At 39.6% G+C, this 21,583-nt stretch overlaps 1 long non-coding RNA gene across 19 annotated transcripts in view; it reads right to left on the reverse strand.

Moving 5' to 3' along the window:
- Positions 1-2,270: 2,270 nt before the first annotated feature.
- LOC102123831 (uncharacterized) overlaps positions 2,271-21,583 on the reverse strand; it is a 337,031-nt gene continuing 317,718 nt past the window's right edge. For all 19 annotated transcript variants that reach the window (XR_012423828.1, XR_012423816.1, XR_012423829.1 and 16 more), the window contains one exon: positions 2,271-2,791. This is a non-coding gene — a long non-coding RNA (uncharacterized lncRNA). The remainder of the gene's footprint in view (positions 2,792-21,583) is intronic.

Consider the following 21,583-nt stretch of genomic DNA (forward strand, 5'->3'; position numbering starts at 1 on the left):
TCCAATCACATTTCTTCACACTTCTTTCATCAGATTTACCATAAAAATACAAAGTTTTCCCTGGATCTTTGGGTTTATTTCTGAAGCCTCCTGAGTCAGAAAAAACTTCTAAAATAAATTCGTTACACTTTTCTCTTGTTAATGTCTTTTATTATAGGAGTGTCCACCATGTCCCTCGCAGTAAGTGAAAACAAGTTGTTATTTTTTCTCCCCTCTGTGCTCAAGCTTCAAACAGAAGGATGGTTCTAACACAGCCTATCTGCTGGGGTCCAGGCTCTTTCCTTCCATTCAAACCAGGCTGCCTCACTGCTCCTGTTAAGACTATTTCGGTAGCTTTTCACGCTGTTAATCACGTATTTGCTGACAAATCTCCTTTCTCTTTTGGTTCCATGATTCTTATTCTGTTAGGTCTTCTCTTCTGTTCCCTTCAAGAGTTCCGCTTCCTCTATCTCCAAAACTTCCCATTGCTGAAGTCCAGAATGTCTACTTTTTTGTCCTCTGCAACATTCCTCTAGTGTCTCCTGCAGCTTTGATGATAAACAATCACCTTTTGCAAATGTGTCCCACAGCTCCATGTCTCCAAGTGCTGCACAATTAGATGCTTCTAGAGGGCAACGTGCTAGATGGACTGCGACATCGAGCTGACCTGGCTTCACATCTCAGCACTGCCTCTCATTTACTGGGGGATATTGGGAGAATTGTGTAACCTCTCTGAGTCTTGGTTTAGATATCAGTAAAATTGTGATAATAATAAGAACCCCCAACTAAGGTTGTTATAAAGTGAAACGATGGACATAATGCAAACAGGAGGTTTATTCATTCATTCCTTTATTTATTTTCTCAGCAAGCATCTATGGTGCCCCTCCTATGTCCCTCGAAGTGCATACTCAGTGGTAGATGATGTTGCAAAAGCCCTGAGTTTTTTCACCTCAACACATCTTCTAAATGTGCACTTCTCTATTTTTGCCTTTTGCTCATCTTCCAGTCTTCTAGGTTCTTGGTAATGCTACCTTCTCTCAGTCCTGTATTCCAACCATCAAGTCTTGCTCGACTTGCTCATGTTTTTCTTTCTTTTTCCCACGGTTACCATCCTAGGACCAAGCCCAGGTCAGCACAAACCTGGATCCTTCTTTCATGCCAATCCTCAAGTTTTGACTTCCTTTCAATTGGAAATTGGCATCCAGGGAAGTATTTGAATAGGGAAGGAAAAGGATCAAAGTGGTGCTTTTGGAAGTTTAATTTGTGCTCCACATGAGTTGGAGTGGGAAGTGGCCAGCGGCAAGGAGACAGGTAAAAAGTTTTAACAATTTAAATATAAATTGATAAAGACTTAAAGTAAGGTGATGCTTTTAGGCATAGAACGGAGAAAGAGGAGGCAGCAAGAGGCATTTTGAAGGAACCTGTGTGGGAGTGAATTAGGTTTGGGGTCTGAAGATAACTCCTCCATTTAGAGTCTTGGTAGCTAGGAGACTAATGATACCTTTTTCACAACTTCGGTAACACTTTGTGCTGCTCACATGTGTCTTTTCACCTACCATCTGGTGTAGGTTATTTCTTTTTCGTGAATCATTGTCTTTCTCTACAAATTGGTTATGAACTCCATAAAGCAAGGTCTATGTGTGTCCTAGTCTATTTTCTATTGCCTGTAACAGAATACTTAAAACTGGGCAATTTATGAAGAAAAGAAATTTATTTCTTACAGCTATGGAGGCTAAGTCCAAGATCAGGGGACCACATCTAGTGAGGAGCTTCTTGCTGAGTGGGGGACCCTGCAGAGTCCTGAGATGGTGCTGGACATTACATGGCAAGGGGGCTGAGTGCTAGCTCAGGTCTCTCCTCCTCTTTCATAAAGCCACCAGTCCCACTCCCATGATAACCCATTTATCCACGAATCCACTAACCCATTAATTCATGAATGGATTAATTCATTCATAAGGGTAGGATCCTCATGGCCCAATCACCTCTTAAAGCCCCCACCCCTCAACGGCCCTACATTGGAGTCTAAATTTCAACGTGAGTTTTGGAGGAGACAAATATTTAAACCATAAGAATGTCCCATCATGCTTTCCTTTTTATTTCAAAATCTGCTTACAATGAGTCTAGGCAGTGCTAATAAGTGTTGCTAATTGGTTCATTCTTGTTGTGGGTACTTTGATGATGTTGCAGGAATGGAAGTTGGAGTAGCAAATTTTTTCCCCAGAGAATTAGAGGTATGTCAGTATTATTAGCTTATTGCTAAACTAAGTCTATTCTGTAAAGAAACATAAACATTCAGATTATGCACAAAATTTATTTCCATTAGTGAAATATAACCCCCATGAAAGCTCCCACACAATCTCAGTAGGCTGGTGGTACAGTGCCTTGGAAAGAGAAATCAGGAGTGACATTCAAGGGCCAGCGACCCCAGAAAACTCTTTATCTTGATGGAAAGGGCTACTTGTTTTCTGTCTCCTCATCCTCGCATGTACATTCCATCTGCCTAATGCTTTCCTCTCTTAATTGAAAAACAAACAGACATGACACACACAAAAAAGCATTTCTTGCCCCACTTCTTAGAAAGCAAGGTCAACTTATGCCGCATTTAGGCTGTGTAGTAGGTGCAGTCATATGTTTTTGTGATTTCTTGAAGCACAGCTTTTAAACAGTGTGGCGTAGATGTGAAGTCCTGCAGACAGCAGCTGCAGGCAGAGTGGGCTGGTATGCAGCAGGGGAATGCATGAGAGGGCTTTCTGAGCAATCTTTGAGCAGATGGCGAGTCTAGGCATCCGGGTGCAAATCACTCCAGTCACATCTGAAAACCAAACAAGAATTCTTTAGAACTGTGACGTCTGGACAGTGTTATTCATTCTATGGTGATATCAGAGAAAGGGCTTCACATCTTTCTTTCTGAATAGACCCCCCTCCAAAAAAAAAAAAAAAAAAAAACCTAGAGCAATAGCAAGCATCAAGAAGTCCAAGGCTAAGCAAAATGAGTAACATTGGCTGGAGGCTGGGATCCTAGAAAAGGAAAGGCAAAAGACTACAAAAATGAAGAAGTGCTCATTAAGCTGAGGAATACGTCCAGGGATAGAGTTGGGAAAAATCACAGAACAGATAACAGAGTGGTTAGGGAAATGATTTTAGACTTGTTAGCATCTCTCCTGTTATCTTGGATTGGTCAATTCAATACACAGAAAATAAAGGACTTCCTAGAATGATGTAACAGAAAGATCAGTAACTCTCTTAACAGACGGGCTTAGGTTTAAACCTCACACTCTGTGAGTGATCTTGGCGAGTCACTTCACTTTATTGAGCCTGGGACTCTTCACCTATGAAAGAGGTAGGACGATATCTACTCCTAGGGTGTTATGAGGATTAAATGAGATAATGTATGAGAAGCTCAGTTCAGCCCAGCATGGCTTGGTAAACAGGGGACATTCAATAAGTATGTGCTCTTTTTCTCTCTTCCCTCTTCTCCTTTTCTCATAGGAGACAGGGTTCACATAGACCTATAAAGGCAGAATTCTTTCACAGGCTGCCCTTAGGCAGAGAGAACAGAGCTTGGTTGAGAACTGTGAAGGGTTTGAAACTTTATACTACTTGTAAGCTCACAAGACAACCTGACGGATTCATGGATGCTGGCAGAAGACACAATATTCCTGGGTCAGAGACAATGGACTTTACTCACAGCACAGCAAGCAATATGAGTATTAGCATATTTGCTTTGACCCTCCAAGCCCCAATTCCCACAGAACAATGTGAAGAGAGCCAGGTGATACCTGCACACACTGTGGGGTGGCTTATGAGAGAGAAGCCCTGAGTATAGAAAACCCAAATCTTGCATAATGGACCCTAAGTGCACCTGCCCTGTGCTCCAGCCCAGCTCCGTTTTTCCATGTATGTTTCCACTATGGAAACACCCTTAAAAAGAGAGCCCAGCACAAGGACTGTCAGCACCTGCCAGATGTAAAAATGTAAGACACATGGAAAATTGTCTCCCAAAAGGCATAACAGAAATAATCCCTTTCCTTCCTGTCCTCTTACCAGATTCATTAGCAGTGGCAGGCTTTCTGCACAACATTACTTTTCCCTGTGAACATGCAGTCTCACACATCCCACACCCTCCATATTTCCCTCTTTATCTCTTCTCCCATTAACGTAAGCACTCAAGCACCCCATCAAGAACTTTCTATCCCCATTTTGACCTTTTTAGAGAAGTGCCAGAGCCCACAGTTGGGGAGGCTGCTGGCCTGACCAAAGGACATGGCTTTTCTCTGGGAATCTCGTTTAAAGTTTTATGAAAAACATAAGAAGAGGGGAATAAGGGAGGAGGTCAAGGGAGAGAATGAGACATCTCTCCTTAACTCTCTGCACTTGGGGAACATTTGATCTCAGCTTGGAGGTGAAAATGGAGCCAAACTGGTGTCACTGAAATGAAGCAGGAAGTGTTCTCAGTCTCAGATATCTCCCTTCAGGTGCACGGGCCCAGAGCCAGCTGGATGTTTGGAGAGAGCAAGAGGCCACCTACATGGAGCTATTTGAGTGACACCAAAACATCTTCCTGCACCTGATATTTCCATTATGGTCTCTTCTCCAGCAAAGGCATGATCTAAAAAGGACACTGGTCCAATATAAACATGCCATCTGGGAGAAACAATTTCCACTATTTATAAATGCTTCCAGAGGTGGCCCATTCATTTAATGCCCTTATTTTAGTACCAGCTACGTGCTAGACATTGTGTTAGCCACTGGGCTTCAAGGGGGATCAACCATACGTCTTGCACTCAGGCATTCGTAATAAGAATCAGGAATTATACTGGGAATTAGGCTGCAACTGACAAGTTTTATGACAAGTGAATTGAGTGAATGACATGCGAACATAGACAAGGGACATTTAATCTTATATTGAAAGATCAAGAGATGTCTTTCAGGGGAAGCTAAATGTAAACTGAGACCCTGTATGTTGAGTCTTTCTTAGCTGTATTTTAGAGGTGAAGAAATGGAAGTTTAAAAAGTCTAAATGTCTTACCCAATGTTATATGGCCTGGGAGTGACAAAGCCAAGACTCAAACATACTATATTTTAATATTGGTTTTATCATGGGTTTTCCCATAGGTATTAACACATTGGTTTATCTAGGCAGCTCGGGCCTTAGGAGACAAGACCTCTGAGAGAGGAGTCCTAGTGGTGATGGGAGGTGCAGGAGTGTGGCGAGGGTTGAGGTGAAGATGATTGTGTGGGGTGAGGGTCGAGACAGGGTGATGCAGCTTGGGAAAGTCTTCCCAGGGATGGGGTGCTGGTGTAATGAGGGATTTTCGAGGAGCAATCGATGAGACCTGAAGACAATGGAGAGTGTGAAGGTTCTTAGGGAGAAAAAAAGAGGAAGAAAGAGGGTGGGGAGAGGAGGAGGAAGAGGTAGGAAAGGAAAAGAAGATGAGGAGGAAGAGGAGGTAGAGGAAAAGGAGAAGGGGGAAAAGGAGAAGGGGAAAAAGGAAAGGAAAAGGATAATTATTTAAGAATGAGATCATATCTTTTGCAGGAACATGGATGGTGCTGGAGGCTATTATTCCTTAGCAAACTAACACAGCAAAAGAAAACCAAATACTGCATGTTCTCACTTATAACTGGGAGCTAAATTCATGATGAGAACTCATGAAAACAAAGAAGGGAACAACAGATATTGGGGCCTGCTTGAGTGGGGAGGGTGGGTGGAGGGAGAGGAGTAGAACTGTACCCAATAACGATTGAGTACAATGCTTATTACCTGGATTATGAGTCTGTACAAAAAAACTCCTGTGACATGAGTTCACCTATATAACAAACCTGCATATGTGCCCCAAATCTAATACAAAAGTTAAAAAAAAGGATAATTATTTAAGGAGAAGTTGTGATAGAAAATTTGATGTGAGCAGCAAAATCTAACTTTCTCTGTTTTATAAATGTATCCAGTGCTACATGAGTTAGTCATAGCCACTATTCCAGGAAGCAGGAGGCCAACACCTTCTCTGTCAAGAGGGAGAATTCAATCAGAGCTGCCACACAAAGCCCAGTGCTGATCGGGTTCTTCACAGGAGCCTGAATTAGTAGTTCTTCCAGTCCTTTCACACACTACTACCCCACCCCATCTTGTCAAGCTTTGCTCTTGTTCTAGAGGGAATTGAAGAAACAGGTGATAAGAATCAGCTTCCCCACTCTACTTTGACCCTACAGGCGCCTGCAGTTTCCTAGGACTGACTTTAGCATTTGGAATGAGCATAGTGTCCTGTAGAGTGCAGGGTCAGTGCATTTCTGAAATAACAACCAAAAAAAAGTAAAAAGTGTTTTGAGTTGGACCAGGGCTTATATCATATGCTATGGTTCAAAGCTTTCCTCCTAGTCTTAGGGCCAAGCCAAACTCATTTGGGTTTCGAATATCACCATTTAGCAGTCCATTGGCCTGGGCCTCCTTCTCTTGACTGAACTCTCATCCAACCTAGGCAACATTTGGATTTAATTTGGTAGAAAATGTGGGTGAGTTGCTTGCCAAATTCTTATGAATCTGTGTCAAACTCAGTGATTTAGGCTAAGATTTGGGGTGTGGCTGAGTCCCCGGAGGAATTCTGTGGTTGCATAATCCACAGAAAGTGAAGCAAAGGGTATTTTCAAAACTATTTCCAAGGAAGTGGACTCTGTAGAATCTCAGTTTATGGAGATTAAAATTTTGGAGACTTCACTACAGAATTTAAGTATTTTCACAGTATGTAATGGTCTTTTAGGGATGTTTAACCATCTGTTCATTTTTCTCCCCCATCACTCCATCATATAGGTTATTATCCATTTGAACCAAAGTAAGCCAGTACACAGGAATGATGCATTACTTAACTCAAGGTCAAGAGGTAAGAAAATGACTGGACTAGGCTATAGGCCTGGCTCAATGAATTCTGTTGTACAGAGGCTACCAAAACCTTGATCTCTGACCCCTTCAAAAACTGTAATTTTTTTTTCTTTCATTACAAGACAGGTTACTACAGTGACAACATACAAGCCACAATAAATATAGGGTATTGAGACTGTTCCCTGGGAAATTGACTCTGAGGTGGAGATTTGCATTCAGGGAGTTATTAGGAGTGCTCTCAGGGATGATACTTACGAGAGAGTGAAGGAAGCAGGACTGGGCAAAGGGAGAAGCTGGACAGTGGGGCATGTACAAGAGAGGGCTACCCAGATCCCTTGGGACACTCTGGAGCTCTGATAGCCGTTCACACAGTTGTCTAACATTGTGGCAAAAGGGTCTGGACAGACATTAGTTAAGAGCTACCTCTGGAGAGTAGACATGACCTTGGACTAGGAAGTTCTCTTTGGCAGCGAGCAATTTTCATGGAAGGCTCAGCTGTGTGAGGTTAGCAGCCAATATTCCTGGCAGCTGGAGTGCCTTGGTCCTCAAGGAGGTGGTGCCCCCACAGCATCCACTACAGGAAGGGAAATAGAATTGTACATTGAAAACCCAGAGTACCGTGGCCAGTTTCATAGAGGTCATGTCCATAGTGATGTGAAATTGCTCATAGGAGCTAGAATGTGGCCTAGAGATATCGAAGGCTCCAGAGACTAAAGAGAAAAAGACCCAGAAAATGCTAAGGGTGTGTAGGAGTAAACAACTATGGCTTTTGCATTTTTATACAGGGGGTAAAATCAGGTTTGATAGAGTAAAAGATAATGGGGGAAGAGAAGATGTCAAAGAAGAAATCAAGGACAGACAAAAAAGTCTGCAAGGGAAAACGAATGTGATTTAGCTAAGATGAGTGTGGAAACTTCCAGAACAAATTGAAGACACATAATCCTTGAGTTATATTTTGTAAACATCCTGGAATCCCTACTTTCTTCCCAGAAGCTACTCTAAGGCTTCCCAGAAGCTTGGCCTTGGTGCTAACGTCATACCTCAAAGCTGGCCTAGCTAGCAGCTGATCACTGGAGTAGGAGTTAGGACCCCTGAGTTTTTAGGGATCCACTTGAGCAATAGGGTGGCCTTAGACTAATACATTTGTTTTTGTTACCTATTCTTTTCCTCTCCTTCCAGCACTAAAATTACTGAAAAATGTGCCCATTGTTTTATACCAAATTGCTCGGTGAGTATTTAAATTTTCTAAAACATGTGAAAACATAAGGGGTTTTAAAAATGGCTTCTTTCTCTCTTCTCTTCTCTTCTCTCTCTTATTTCTGTCCCTAACTCTGATTTTTTTATGACAAGATTATGATGCCATTTTGCTTTTTTGTTATTACTATTTTCATTTTTGCTTACATTTTTTCTCCTTGAGCACATTCTCTTTTCAGATCAACTTAAGGTTCTCTGAACACATCTGGTGCGCTCTTAAGTTTACCTGCTAGAAGTATTCCCAACACTTGGAATTCCATCCCATCTACATCAGAGCTCTCAACAAAATGGCATCTAGTTGTTTAGGCCCATCTCAATAGCAGCGTGCACTTGGTTCCTTACTCACGTCATACATAGCACATTGAAATTGAAATTGCCCACTGACTTCCATTCAGTCATTCATTAGCCTTTCTGAAATCTCTTGTTTTTTGTTCCCATCCTGATGTGATTTGACCCTGCCCTGCCATTTCTTATATCTACTTGTCTCATTCGGCCTTACTGTATAGTCACATGGTTTCTCACTCTATTCTATTCATCTGGTTTCTATTTTAAACTGAAAACTCCCAAGGGCAGAGATTATATCTAAATATTATTAGATTTTTTTCCTGTAACACAATATCATGATTATATATATATATATACACACACATATATATTATACATATATACATATGAGCAACCTAGTAGTCAGAGCTCATAAATATTTAATTGAATTTACTATCTAAGAACAATGAGGGGAAACCAGGAAAACATCAAATAATGAAAAGCTTGATACCCCTTAACTTCTGACTCTTAACTTAGTTATCCAAACTGAGTGAGATAGTCCTGAGCTCAAAGTTAGCTGTTCACAGTGACTAGCTTTGTGAACTTAAATTAATAATGAGCCTGTATGAGCCTTAGTTTTCTCATCTGTAAAATAGGAACGATAATTGTAACTACCATGGTAGATGGGACAGTAGTACATAGCCTGTCATTTTATAAATCTACACATGTTCAATTGAAGAAGGTTGAAGGATGGCGCTGGAACACGTTAGCTGAGAACTGAGTCCCCTTGGCCCCATCAACACATCCTGACTCCTTCACATAGTGCCAGTGCCACTGGGCTGTGAAAAGTAAAGAACGTTGAGGTCATTTGTTTTTGATACCAAAGTTCTCTTTGATACCAGTTTTAACTCTTCTTAAGAGGATAACTATATTTTTTTTAATGTGGACCAAAAACTTGTCCACACAAATTTATAAAACTGAATTATATTCTGGTCAGCCCTTAATTATTCATAGGAGCATTTTCCACTTCTAGATTATCAGTGGAATTCTTTTCCCTTAGATTTCGGGCTGCCTTCTCCCTGCCACCCAGCATGTGGCTAGGCCACATCCCCCAGTGTGGCCTTAGGGAATGCAAACTCATTTTAACTTTTTCCTGAGCAGAACATCACTGGGAAGGAAAATTGGAACCCCCCAAAAGTCATACAAAGCATTCCAAAGTAAAATATAAGAAACATTTTGATTGTTTTTCTGTTTTGGATTATCTGTGCCACTATTCATTTCCCCTTTTTGTGGATAATCAAGAACTGGATGTATTATGGTTAACAAGACTTGAAAATTGCTGAGAAAACTCTGCAGGGCATTAAAGCCTTTTAAAAGTAATATTCATAATCCTCAACATTTACATTCAATAGCCCATGCTACCTTGGAGGAGGGGAGTAGAGTAGGTAGATAGCTGCAATAGTTGCAACTGAAGATTTCTTTTTTTTTTTTCCCCAGGAAATTTTAGCTTCAGCTGTTTCAAATCATATCTGGCCAATAATGATTAAAATCAGATAAGGCCCCCAAGACAGAGAGAAAAGGAAAAAGAAACTCTATCTTGCACTGCAAAGATTTTTTTTTTACATCAACTTAAATTTTTAAGAAAAGAAAGATTGTTTTCTTTTTTAGCCAAGGAATTTCTTCATTGCATTTAGCCAAATATAGATTCCACACCCTTTTCTAACTCCAGCCATCTGAATGTCCTGATAAGCACACAGCAAAAAACATGGCAAAAAATAAGCTAAGTGAAACATTCTCATTGCCTCATGATCTCTAGAGTCTATGTCATCAAGGCATTCATCCAAATATTGCAAGTGGGTTATCTTGAACTTCAGTTTTGAGGGACCCAGGGCCACCTCCTCAGTCATGGAGGGCCTCTGGGATCCAGTAGGAGCTTATAATGAAGGTAAGGATTTGAGCTGGAAGTCAGAGTACTTGAGCCCTTTCTTTGGTTTTGTACTCCTAGGTCAGCTCCGACCAGATCTTAAAAGAGTTGGAAGATCACACCCATTGCTTTTTTCTTCATAGGATTCAATTCCATGCAAACAATGCAATGTCATTTGTCTAGTTTTAAAATGTAGGAGGCACAAGTGACTAAGATACAGGATCCAAAGCTGAAGGCAGTGCAGTTCCTCCCCTCAAAGAGCTCACGGTCTAATACAAGAGACAAATTATTATCGCCATTGCACAGAGAGATTTGCCCACTCTCTCTAACATAATTGCGCTTTACTGGTTGCTAACAGTGCAGTGAGAACACAGGGTAGGTGTTCTGAATGGCATTTTAGGGCAGCCCAGAAAGGCTGCATGAAAAGTTGATATTTAAACTGGGCCATGAAGAATAAATAGAATTTTGACAGATATAGGAAAAAGAGTGAGACTTTCAAGCTGTCAGCTGATTTTTCCAAGAGAAATCTCTGGCCAAGGGACACTAAGAGGTAATACTGGACAAACTCAGTAAGGAACTGATAAAAAGATCTTCAGAAGGTGATAGGAAGAGGTTGGCGATCAACAAGTGAGAGGGCTTACAAATATCAGCCTTAACCACTACCCTATTGTGCTTCTACCCCAGGTACAGTCCCATCTCTCCTTCAATGAATTCCTTTCTCTAGAGGAAACTGACAGTTCTCAGGAGAAGTCCTGATTCCCCCAACCCCACCAACCTTTGCTTCCTCTGAGATTACTATCGTTATTTTACATAACACAAATGACAACAGTACAAGTTACTCTGCCTCACCTAACGAACAATGATAATAATAATAATAGCTATCATTATTTAGCATTTATTATATGTCAGGCATTTGTGCTTAGCATTTTACATATAAAATCTCAATCTTTGCAACAGCCTTTGAGTTATGTACTGTTATTAACACACAGTATTTCACAGCTGAGTAAATTTAGACTTGGAAACTTTAAGTAATGTGCCCATGGTCACTCAGCTAGTAGAGTTGAAACTCAGGTTTCTCTAGTAATCTCAAAGTCCAAGTTTTTAATCTCTACATCATCAGGTCTGTCTAGGAATTTCATTCTCCCATAACAATAATATCATAGTTTTACATAGTGCTCTACGAATGCATACAAAGTTTATTCCTTTTTATTTGTTCATTTAACTACAACAGCCTTGTGTTGTTATTTTAATGTTTCATTTTTAAAAATTAATTTATTTTAAAATGACAACATTTGTATTTGCTTGTTGCTCTCTCCTTGAGAATGGAGACATTTAGTAAATATAAATTAAAGGGAAGAAAAGAAAAGGGAGAACATTTGTAAAAGGGGAGGAAGGAAGAAAGGAAGGGGAGAAGGAAGAAAGGAAGGGAGGAGGGGAAAGAAAGAAAAGGGAAGAAAGGAAAAAAGAAAGTATAGAGGAGAAAAAGTACTATCTTGCTTTACCCATCACAAGGTTGATGACTGATACCTTTATAACCAAAGACAGGTTAGCAACAGAAAAGCGTAACAAACATATTTAATTCATGCCTTATGTGACACAAGTCTTCAAAAATGAAGACCCAGAGACCCAGGAGACACTGTATTTTTATGCTTAGGTTTGATGATGAATGTAGAGGCACGATTGGACGAAAAGGGGGTATGACTTAAAGATAACCTGGAGGGCACTTAGTAAGGCCTGATTCTTCAGATTCTTCTTAGTCTCTCTATGGAACATTCCTTCTCTCTGGATGTAGGGCAGGACACCTGTCACGTGAGGGTCTTCGAGAGAGGTCAGAAAGACCTTTCTGCTTCTGCGGTTTTCTCTGTTTCCTTCAGCTTAAAATACTGAGCATGCCAAGGTACCATATTTGGGGGGTAGATTTTCCTGCACTCTGTCAAAAAAAGAAGGAAAAAAAGGAAGGAAGGAAGAGAGGGAGGAAAGAAAGAGGAAAGAAAGGAAAGAAGGAGGGAAAGATGGGAAGAAGGAAGGAAGGAGGTGAAAGAGAGAGAAGAAGGACAATTTTCTGATAAATAAATTGAAGATCAGAGAGCTGAAGCAACTGGACTGGAGCTGTGACAAGTCAACTACAATACCAGGATCGGAATCCAGCTTATGGATTCCTGATGTGACCATCTTTTCATTGGGTTATTGACTTTGGTGGTAAAGGTCCAGTATATATATATATATATTTAAAGTTCAGTTTTTATCTTTGGTTATCAGAAACAGTATCATAGTGAGGCAAAAGAGTTAGCTTTAGGACAAAAATGAATTCTCTGCAGGAAAAATGGTGTCTGACCTTATAAATTAAAGTCACATGACTTAGGGCCTATTATTACACAGCAACAGTCACATACCAAGCATTACACAAACAGATGGAGGGGGTGAAAGATGACTTAATGAGAAATGCATGAGAGGAATGTGAGACATGCATGAAGAAGGAGCATTAAATACCTAGGATAACAGCTATGGCTAAGCTACTGTGAGTTGGGATAAAATAGTTTAGGCTAATAAAGGAGTCAAGAATGAAGAATTAATTCATTCTGCATGCCAAGGGGAAGAAACTTCATGATTGAACCTTTAGTCTGGGACCTTCTCAAAGAATATTCCTCGTCCTGCCTCAATACTTATCCCCTCGAATTCTTTGACTGTGAAATTCTTTTATAAACAAGTTTATAATGATCAAAAGGATATTATGACATCAATTTTGAGAAAAAAAATCACCCATGCATGATGGGAAGGTGAAGTAGAAAGTTGCATTAATAGTAAGTTGGAAAAATAGTAAGGACAGGTGGGCAGAAAAGAATCATTCTATGGGGAAAAATTAAGCAATTGACTGAGCAGATGCATATGTGCCCGGATCATCCACTCTCACCAAGCCTCAATCCAATAGCAGTTCTAATCCTGTCACCTCCACACAGTGTCCACAGCCTAACAAGATTTTTCTTGGATGTGAAACCACTATATTCTTTGCCGAGGTCTTCACCCTGAAAATTGATTTAACTCTGAAATATTAGTAAGGTAAATGTTATCAATGGAAAAAATCCCTGAGATTGTTCTATTCTCTATACATTCTTTCTTTCTTCTTTTTTTTTTTTTTTTTGAGATGGTGTCTCGCTTTGTCACCCAGGCTGGAGTGCAGTGGCATGACCTCAGCTCACTGCAACCTCTGCCTCCCGGGTTCAAGCAATTCTCCTGCCTCAGCCTCCCAAGAAGCTGGGACTACAGGTGTACACCACCACGCCCAGCTAAGTTTTTGTATTTTTAGTAGATACAAAAATATTTACTATATTTTCACCATGTTGGCCAAGAAGGTCTCGATCTCATGACCTTGTGATCTGCCTGCCTCAGCCTCCCATAGTGCTGGGATTACCACTCCCGGCCACTATTGTCTATACATTCTTCTTATTTAGGTCCACTTCACTATTGTCTGTTTCAGATTATACAATTGCTGAGTAGAACAATAATGTTATATACTCTCTATGAACTATTCCCAGCTAGGAAGCATCAATCTTTAGACAGTTCATAGTGAGGATGAAGAGGAAGATGACAATGACAATAACCAGGAGGGAGAGTGGACATGGGATTCCATAAGGGATGGGAAGAATGGCTGGAATTTTGCTACCTTGTGTATTAATAATTTAAGGCAGCATGGTATAGAGAAAAAAGCCTGGCCTTTTGAGTACGAGATAGATACTGTTTCTCATCTTATTTCTCTTCATCGTGTGGCCACAACACAGGGTTTATTCCATGGATCATGGATTTACAAGGTCAAAATTCACTTCTAACAGATAGGAACTATATCCATGCCTCAATAATTAAACTATGGATAGATTTATAAACTTCACCTTGGAAAGCCTCAGAAGTATTCTCCATGCAAGCTAAAAAAAAAAAAAAAAAAAGGAAAAAAAGCAAATGGCAGCCAACTTGATGGAAAAATATAACAAAACAACAACCTGGAGACAATATTTAGGAGGTAACAATTCTGGGAAAGTATTTCTTTTTTCCCCAACTGACTTCAGAGGGGTGGGAAGTATTCAGTGGGGAGCATCACTTTAAGCCAGGTACAAAAACAGGCTCCAACTATGAAAAATGCGTTTTCCTAACAAAAGTACTCCGAGTAACCTCCCTGTACACGGCACATTTTCTGAAAATCAATCAAGCCCTCTCATTCAGCTGAAGTCCAATCGCATTGTCTGTCCCTTCCTCCAGAAGCCGATTTCTGCCAGGTAGAAAATTCAGTTTCCTTTACTCTTCTTTCAAACACAATGCTTCAGCATCGCAGAACTGTTGTTCTGTGTGGGAAACCGACTTCCTGTCTCAATAAACAAGCACACACAGGCTTTTCTGGACACATAATGGAGCCTTTTTTATTTTATACAAAAATCATTCCACACTTAACACATCAATGAAGCCACTTAAGCTCTACTGCATCTGAATTAAAGAGGAATTGTGTGATCAAAGGGTGTGAAAAGAACCACACAGGGCGTTCTTCAGATCCTCTACTTTTGTTACATTTGATACATAACAAACCCAATAAATATGCTTATCCTAGGAGCTAGTTTCATTATCTCATACCCTTAAGCCTGGTGAAAGTATGTCTATACTGCCCTTCCATTTTATACTGACAGTTTTGGTGAAAAAGTGAAAATTATTTGGCATGTGGGTGAGATTGGGGGAATGAAGTGGTTTTCCCTTTAGGTTTTGTTTGTTTCTGTTCACTAACTATAAATGCATATTTATATGTTTATGTATGTGTATAAATATATATCTACATGTATCTATGTACACACCCAAAAGAACTATACATAAAAATATGCAATATATATATTACAGATACAAAAGCATGTACATTTCTCAAGTTAATATTACACATAAAATGATAACATGGGAAATTTCTTTTTCTTACCAAATATTTGAATATAAAGCAAAAAAGACATGATGAAAATTCTCTAGTGCCTAGAATTGAATAGGTGAACAGGACATACTATAATCCTTTTATACCTTTTCATGCTATAGCTTTTGTGAAGGTTACTAGGTATTTAACATTAGCTGTATTTTTTTAGTATCATGCATTGTACGAGATTTGGAAAATTCCTAAAGAATTCAGGCATCCTCATAAGCCACATATCACAACTACAAATATATTAAAGTGCATTTTGTGAATAATAATTCAAATACCATAAAACCATGTCTTCCATACAGTTGAAAAAAGGCATGAAATGCAAAATATGCAGTCAATGAATTAAAGTTGATTGAACACATTATTTCAATTTATGCAATCCAATCAATACTGAATTGAGAGTTGTTCCTTTAGCTATCATCTGTATAGCTCTAGTGAATTGTTGAACAAGAACCCAAAATTGTTCAGATAGAAATCCTCTCAATGAAGAAGTTCAAATTGCAGTTAGTTCAAATACAATCTGTGGAATGCCAATTATGAGTTAGCCGGTGATCTAGGTACAGAGGAGTCAAAGATTAAAAAGGCGTGTCTCCTACTGTATTCATAGTCCAATAAGAAAGAGACAATTGTAGACAAAAGATCCCCATGCAAAGTGTGATGGTAACTTTCATGAGGTGCCCTATTGGAGTGTAGTGGAAGAAACAACTAATTTAGTATAGAGAAGTCAGCAAAGACTTCCCTAAAGGAGTTTATATTTGAGCATGGTTTTAAAAATGGATGAGAAGGTTAGAAGTTTATCAGACAGAAAAATTGGAAGAAAAATATCAGGTATAATGGAAAGAAGCCAAGACATGCTTGAAAACGTGAAAAAGCATCAAGGGCTCTTAAATTGGTGCATAGCCTGTATGATTGGATTGTTGAGTTGATAAAGCGAAGAGAAGCTGCAGATGAGGCTGGGATGACAGGCAATGTCATTAAGGCACCCAAACTGTATTCTTAGAAGTAACCAGGAACCAAGTAAGATCTTAACAGATCCGAGTGACTTGAATTAGATTTTCTATTTTGTGTCTAGATACAGTGAGGTGTCCATACTAACCAACTCTTTGAATACTTATTCAGATCTGGTTGTATTGGTCTAAATAATGTAGCCGGTTGCATTTTTCTTTCTCAGTGCTCAGTTGTTTGGCATTGCATATGCCGGCCATGCAGATGATGGGCTGAAGGTTTGGTTTACATGCAGATGTTTTCAATGTTGTGTAGACAATCACAAACATTGAAAGAAAAAATATTCCAAGGGGATGAAAGTCCCTTTACCATGCTTTCCAAATACATCATCATTGATGGTATCACTAATAGCAATTCAGCTTTGTTTACACACAGTTATTAATATCAGATGACCATCTGTTTTCCGCTACAGTATATATCATGCAAACCTTTCCATGGAGCCTATGGACTGTTCTCTATTGCATAGACAAATAAAGCCCAATAAATAACCATAAAAGTAACAACACATTGATGCAGTTGTACATTCTCTTCTTGATTAATTCTGTGTGTGTATATACCCAAGGTCCAGACATATCCAATCTGGCTTTCTCTGTGAAAAAATAAATCAATAAGGGTTTTTTTCCCCCTTCACTAATCCTATCCTGAATTTCCTGTCAACTTGCAGTTACACTCACATAAAAAAATGATGTTTCATTTTGCTTTTGAATGATATACAGAGTCCCCTTTTTCCTTATTTTTATTTGGGGTTTATTTGTCCTTGAATTGTATGGCTGCACTTGATGTCATGATTTAAATGTGGTCTAAGGCAAGATCTTTCACTCAACAGCCCATAATAATTTGAAAATAATGAGAATGGAATTTTCTAGTAAACAAATGCTGACAAACATGCCACTTAGATGTGATAAGCACAGAAAAATCACATTCATTGGCTACGAGGGAGAGAGCTCAGGAAATAGAAGAAAATTTGTCCACATTTATTTAAAAAATACTGTGACTCCACCATGAATTTTTTAAGATCTGAGCATGAAGAGGCCTGTACATTCATTTTAATTAATACATTTAAAGGATAAGGTGACAAACAGAAGGATTTTCAGAGGAAAACAATCAAGAAAGTGGAGGTATTAGAAGCTATATCATATGAGAAGTTGAAAGATCCAGGAAGCTTCCGCCTAGAGAGAAGCATCAATCATGGAAATCTCCACAGATGGATCCCCAAACTTTATGTGGGATAAAAGGATTTCACTTATTGTGCATATCTTTAAAAGGAAGCATGGCTGGAAGAAACACAGAGATAAATATTGTTCCAATACAAGTAGAAACCTTCCAACAGTCAGCGCCATCTGTATAATGGGTAAGCTGAGGAAGTAAAGGATTTTGTATATACAGAAGTGTTCGAGCAGATGTTGGAGCACCATGAAGCAGGAATGCAGTAACTCAAGAATTAGAAGGGTTCTTAGGTTTCTAGAGATCCCAAGTTGTAATTCAAACTCATCTCAATTTACTGATTTTCCTTGGGTTCCGCCTATTATGAACTACAGCACTTTCTCTCCTGCTATGGTTGAATGTTTGTGTCCCCTCCAAAATTCCTATGTTGGAACTTAAGCCTTAAGGTGATATTATTAAGAAGTGGGATCTTCAGGAGGTAATCAGGTCATGAGAGCTCCGTCTTCATGAATGGGATTAACAACTTTGTAAAAAGTCTAGAGGAAATAAGCTAGGCTCTTTTTTCCTTTCTATCCCTTCTGCCTTGTAAAGAAACGGTGTTTGTCCTCTACAAAGGACGCAGTGTTCAAGACAGCAGGACCTCACCAGACAGCAAACCTGTGGTGCCTGATCTTGGACTTCCTAGCCTACAGAACTGTGAGAAATAAATTTCTGTCATTTACAAATTACCTTCTCTCAGGTATTTTGTGATAGCAGCTCAAGCGAACTGAGATGACTCTTCAGGATGAGTCTGACTGCTGCCGCTCCTGACTTCGTCAAGCCTGAGTCAGACCTCAGTTCTGGACATCACAGTTATTTTAAAGTAACAGCCTTTTCCTAGATGATGATATCTGGTTGGTTTTGTTTTGTTTTGATTTGTTTTTTTCAGTCATAGCTAGTAATCTGACACCAACTTCTGACTGATGCTCTCATTTGAAGATTTGACTTTAGCATTCTTAATCTTGAATTCTATCATAGAGAGAAACAAAAAGAAAGACCTCAACCCTTCCTTGTATAGGGTCATTTCAGAACATTAAAAGATTTGAAACCCCGTCTCTACTAAAAATACGAAAATTAGCTGGGTGTGGTGGCAGGCGCCTGTAATCCCAGCTACTCGGGAAGCTGAGGCAGGAGAATGTCTTGAACCTGGGAGGTGGAGATTGCAGTGAACTGAGATTGTGCCACTGCACTCCAGCCTGGCAACAGAGTGAGACTCAGTTTCAAAAAAAAAAAAAAAAATCACACACACACACACAAAAAAAATCACAAAATATCTCACATTAAAAAAAAAGATTGGCATCAAAAAGAGTTACAGAGAGGAATGGTGGTGATGTTTGCACATTATGAATGTATTTAGTACAACTGAACTGTATATTTAAAAATGGTTAAGGTGATAAATTTTATGTTATGTGTATTTTACCACAATTCAAAAATTAGAAGGGGAAATAAAAGGTTTAGCATGAGATTTTCATATAGGCAATAATACAATTTATGATTTGAATTGATCCATTCTTACTACTTTTCAAAGTGACCACTATTTTACTTGAGTGTTTTTCTTTCTAAAATCCTTGGGTCATTTTTACACATTTTAGTCTCATGCCATAAATCTGAAGCCGACCAAGACTGTATAGAGAATTGGGGAAACCTTCAAAGTTCTGGTGTCGCTCATTGATCCCTTGGGTAATTCAGTCAATTAACTAGTGGTCCATGTCATCTACAGACTATTACTCCCCTCAAGACTCCTAGATTATTAACCAGTACTGGAAAAATGTTTTGGGGCCAGCTTACATGCCTCTCTAACTTGTCTGCTTTGGAATTTCCCTGTAAGTCTCTAGATTTTGGTACATGAGTTATCTCCCAAAAACAAACTTCCTTGTCAAGAAAAGGAAGCTTAAACAGGCATCAAACACATTCATGAAACTCAGCAGTTTGATGAATGGAGAGTAAATGAATCATAGGCTTATGAATTACATGACTTTCTATGTACTCACATGTCTCAACAGGAAGGGGTGACAAGTTGGAAGCTTCATTCTTGATTCTTGAAAGCCAAACTTATCTGAACATGCCATTTGAGGCCATTTAAGGTTAACATGTCCTTATTTCTAACGATGACTGCTACCTTTTATGGCCTTTAATTACTAAAATCTTTTCAAATTTCTAGGAAATTCACATTGGGGCTGATGGGGGTGAAAAATAAATGACTTCTGAATGTCCTTTCAAGTCAAACAATCTATTACTCTTTTTTTTTATTTAGGTAAGCCATACTTATTCCATAGAACAAGTCTGCTAGATCACAGCCTTACTACATGCAAGGGGAATGTTCATTACCTGTTAGTAAAAGAAAAAGAAATCAAGTGAAGAGCTCTTTTTCTTTTCTTTCTTTTTCTTTCTTTCTTTCTTTCTTTTTTATTTTTGAGATGGAGTTGCACTCTTGTTGCCCAGGCTGGAGTGCAATGGCACGATCTCAGCTCACTGCAACCTCTACCTCCTGGGTTCAAGCGACTCTCCTGCCTCAACCTCCCAAGTAGCTGGGATTACAGGTGCACACCACCACGCCCCACTAATTTTTTGTAGAAACAGGGTTTCACTATGTTGGTCAGGTTGGTCTCAAACTCCTGACCTCAGACAATCCACCCGCCTCGGCCTCCCAAAGTGCTGGGATTATAGGTGTGAACCACCACACCTGGCCAAAGAGTTCTTTTTCTTTGGAGACCTGGACAATACTGATTCTCTTAGCATGCATTTATTGAAGAACTAATGTGTACCAAGCACTCAAGCTACAGTCTTTCCTCTAAAGGAGTCCCAGTGTGGTGGGAAAGGGCAACAAGGGAGCAGGTAATGTTAACACAGTATGAGATACTCTGACAGGAATATGCACAGTATACTCTGGGAACACAGGGGAGGGGAATCTAACCCCAAGGTGGGGTGGAGGAAGGCTGGGAATTACTCCTAGTGGCATTGATGCTCAGGTCAAAGGTGGAAGGAGAAGTAAGGCAGGAAGAGAAGAAGGGTGGAGATGCTGAGCATTTGGAGAGAGTTTAGTATGAATGTTACTTAGGGTTTCAGTTTCCAGTTGGGAATTCGGTGGGCAAGCCAAGGCTGGCAAACCAGGCCGGGGCTGGCTCATGAAAGGCCTTGCATGCCAGGTTAAGAAGAGCAGATTAAGTACTGGCTTTAGTACACATGCGGTTTCTGCTGTTATTGCTGTATCTGAGCTTGAATGCTGTTAGCATCTGGGTTCGCCACATGTCCTCCAAGAGCGTGTTTTCCTTTCACCTGCGTGTTTCTCTTAAAAATAATTTATCCTACAGGAACTAGGAGGAGGAGAGGGAGTAGGTGGGGATTTACTACTTAGTCTTAAGCCCTGGTAGAAACATTTTGACGTTTTATTCCACATTTCTCATTCAACGTTGGTTCAGCCCTCTGCATTCCTGGACCTCGGTTTCTCATCTGGCAAGTGAGATCACTGTGCTCTGTCTCAGATGTGCTGTGCGTCATTTGGAGAAAAGTTGTTATTTGACTACAAATGCTCTCAAGTTCCTAATCAGATTGTATGAATAATTCACAAACAACATCATCCAGGGATAAATTATATTTGGAACTTTTATGTTGACCAATTCTCAAGCCAGACTGCTATGATTCATAACAATCTTTGGTGACATTTTCTAAGAGGTAAAGAAAAGTAAACAAAAAGAGTTCTTTTTAAAGATGAGGAAAGAATTAAGGATGAAAACAGTATCAGGGAACTGGAGAGATAGACCAAAAATACAGTGGGGGATTTTATAGGTTTAAGAGTCATTAATTTAAAAAAAGAGTCCAAATTATAGATACAGAGCAAGATTTTTTTAACACCCCCCACACCCCAGTCCCTGGCTACCATCATTTCTATTCTCTGCATGTATGATTTCAACTCTTCTAGGTTCCATATATAAATGAGTACGTGTGATATTTGTCTTTCTGTGGCTGGATTATTTCACCTTAGCATTATGCTCTCCAGGTTGATTCACATCGTTACAAATGACCCAATTTCCTTCTTTTTAAAGATTAAATAGTATTCCGTTGTGTATATGTACCACATTTTCTTTATCCATTCATCCATTAATGGACACTGAAGTTGATGCCATAGCCTGGCTATTGTGAA

This window comes from Macaca fascicularis, chromosome 14, assembly GCF_037993035.2.
Source record: "Macaca fascicularis isolate 582-1 chromosome 14, T2T-MFA8v1.1".
NCBI classification, from domain to species: domain Eukaryota; kingdom Metazoa; phylum Chordata; class Mammalia; order Primates; family Cercopithecidae; genus Macaca; species Macaca fascicularis.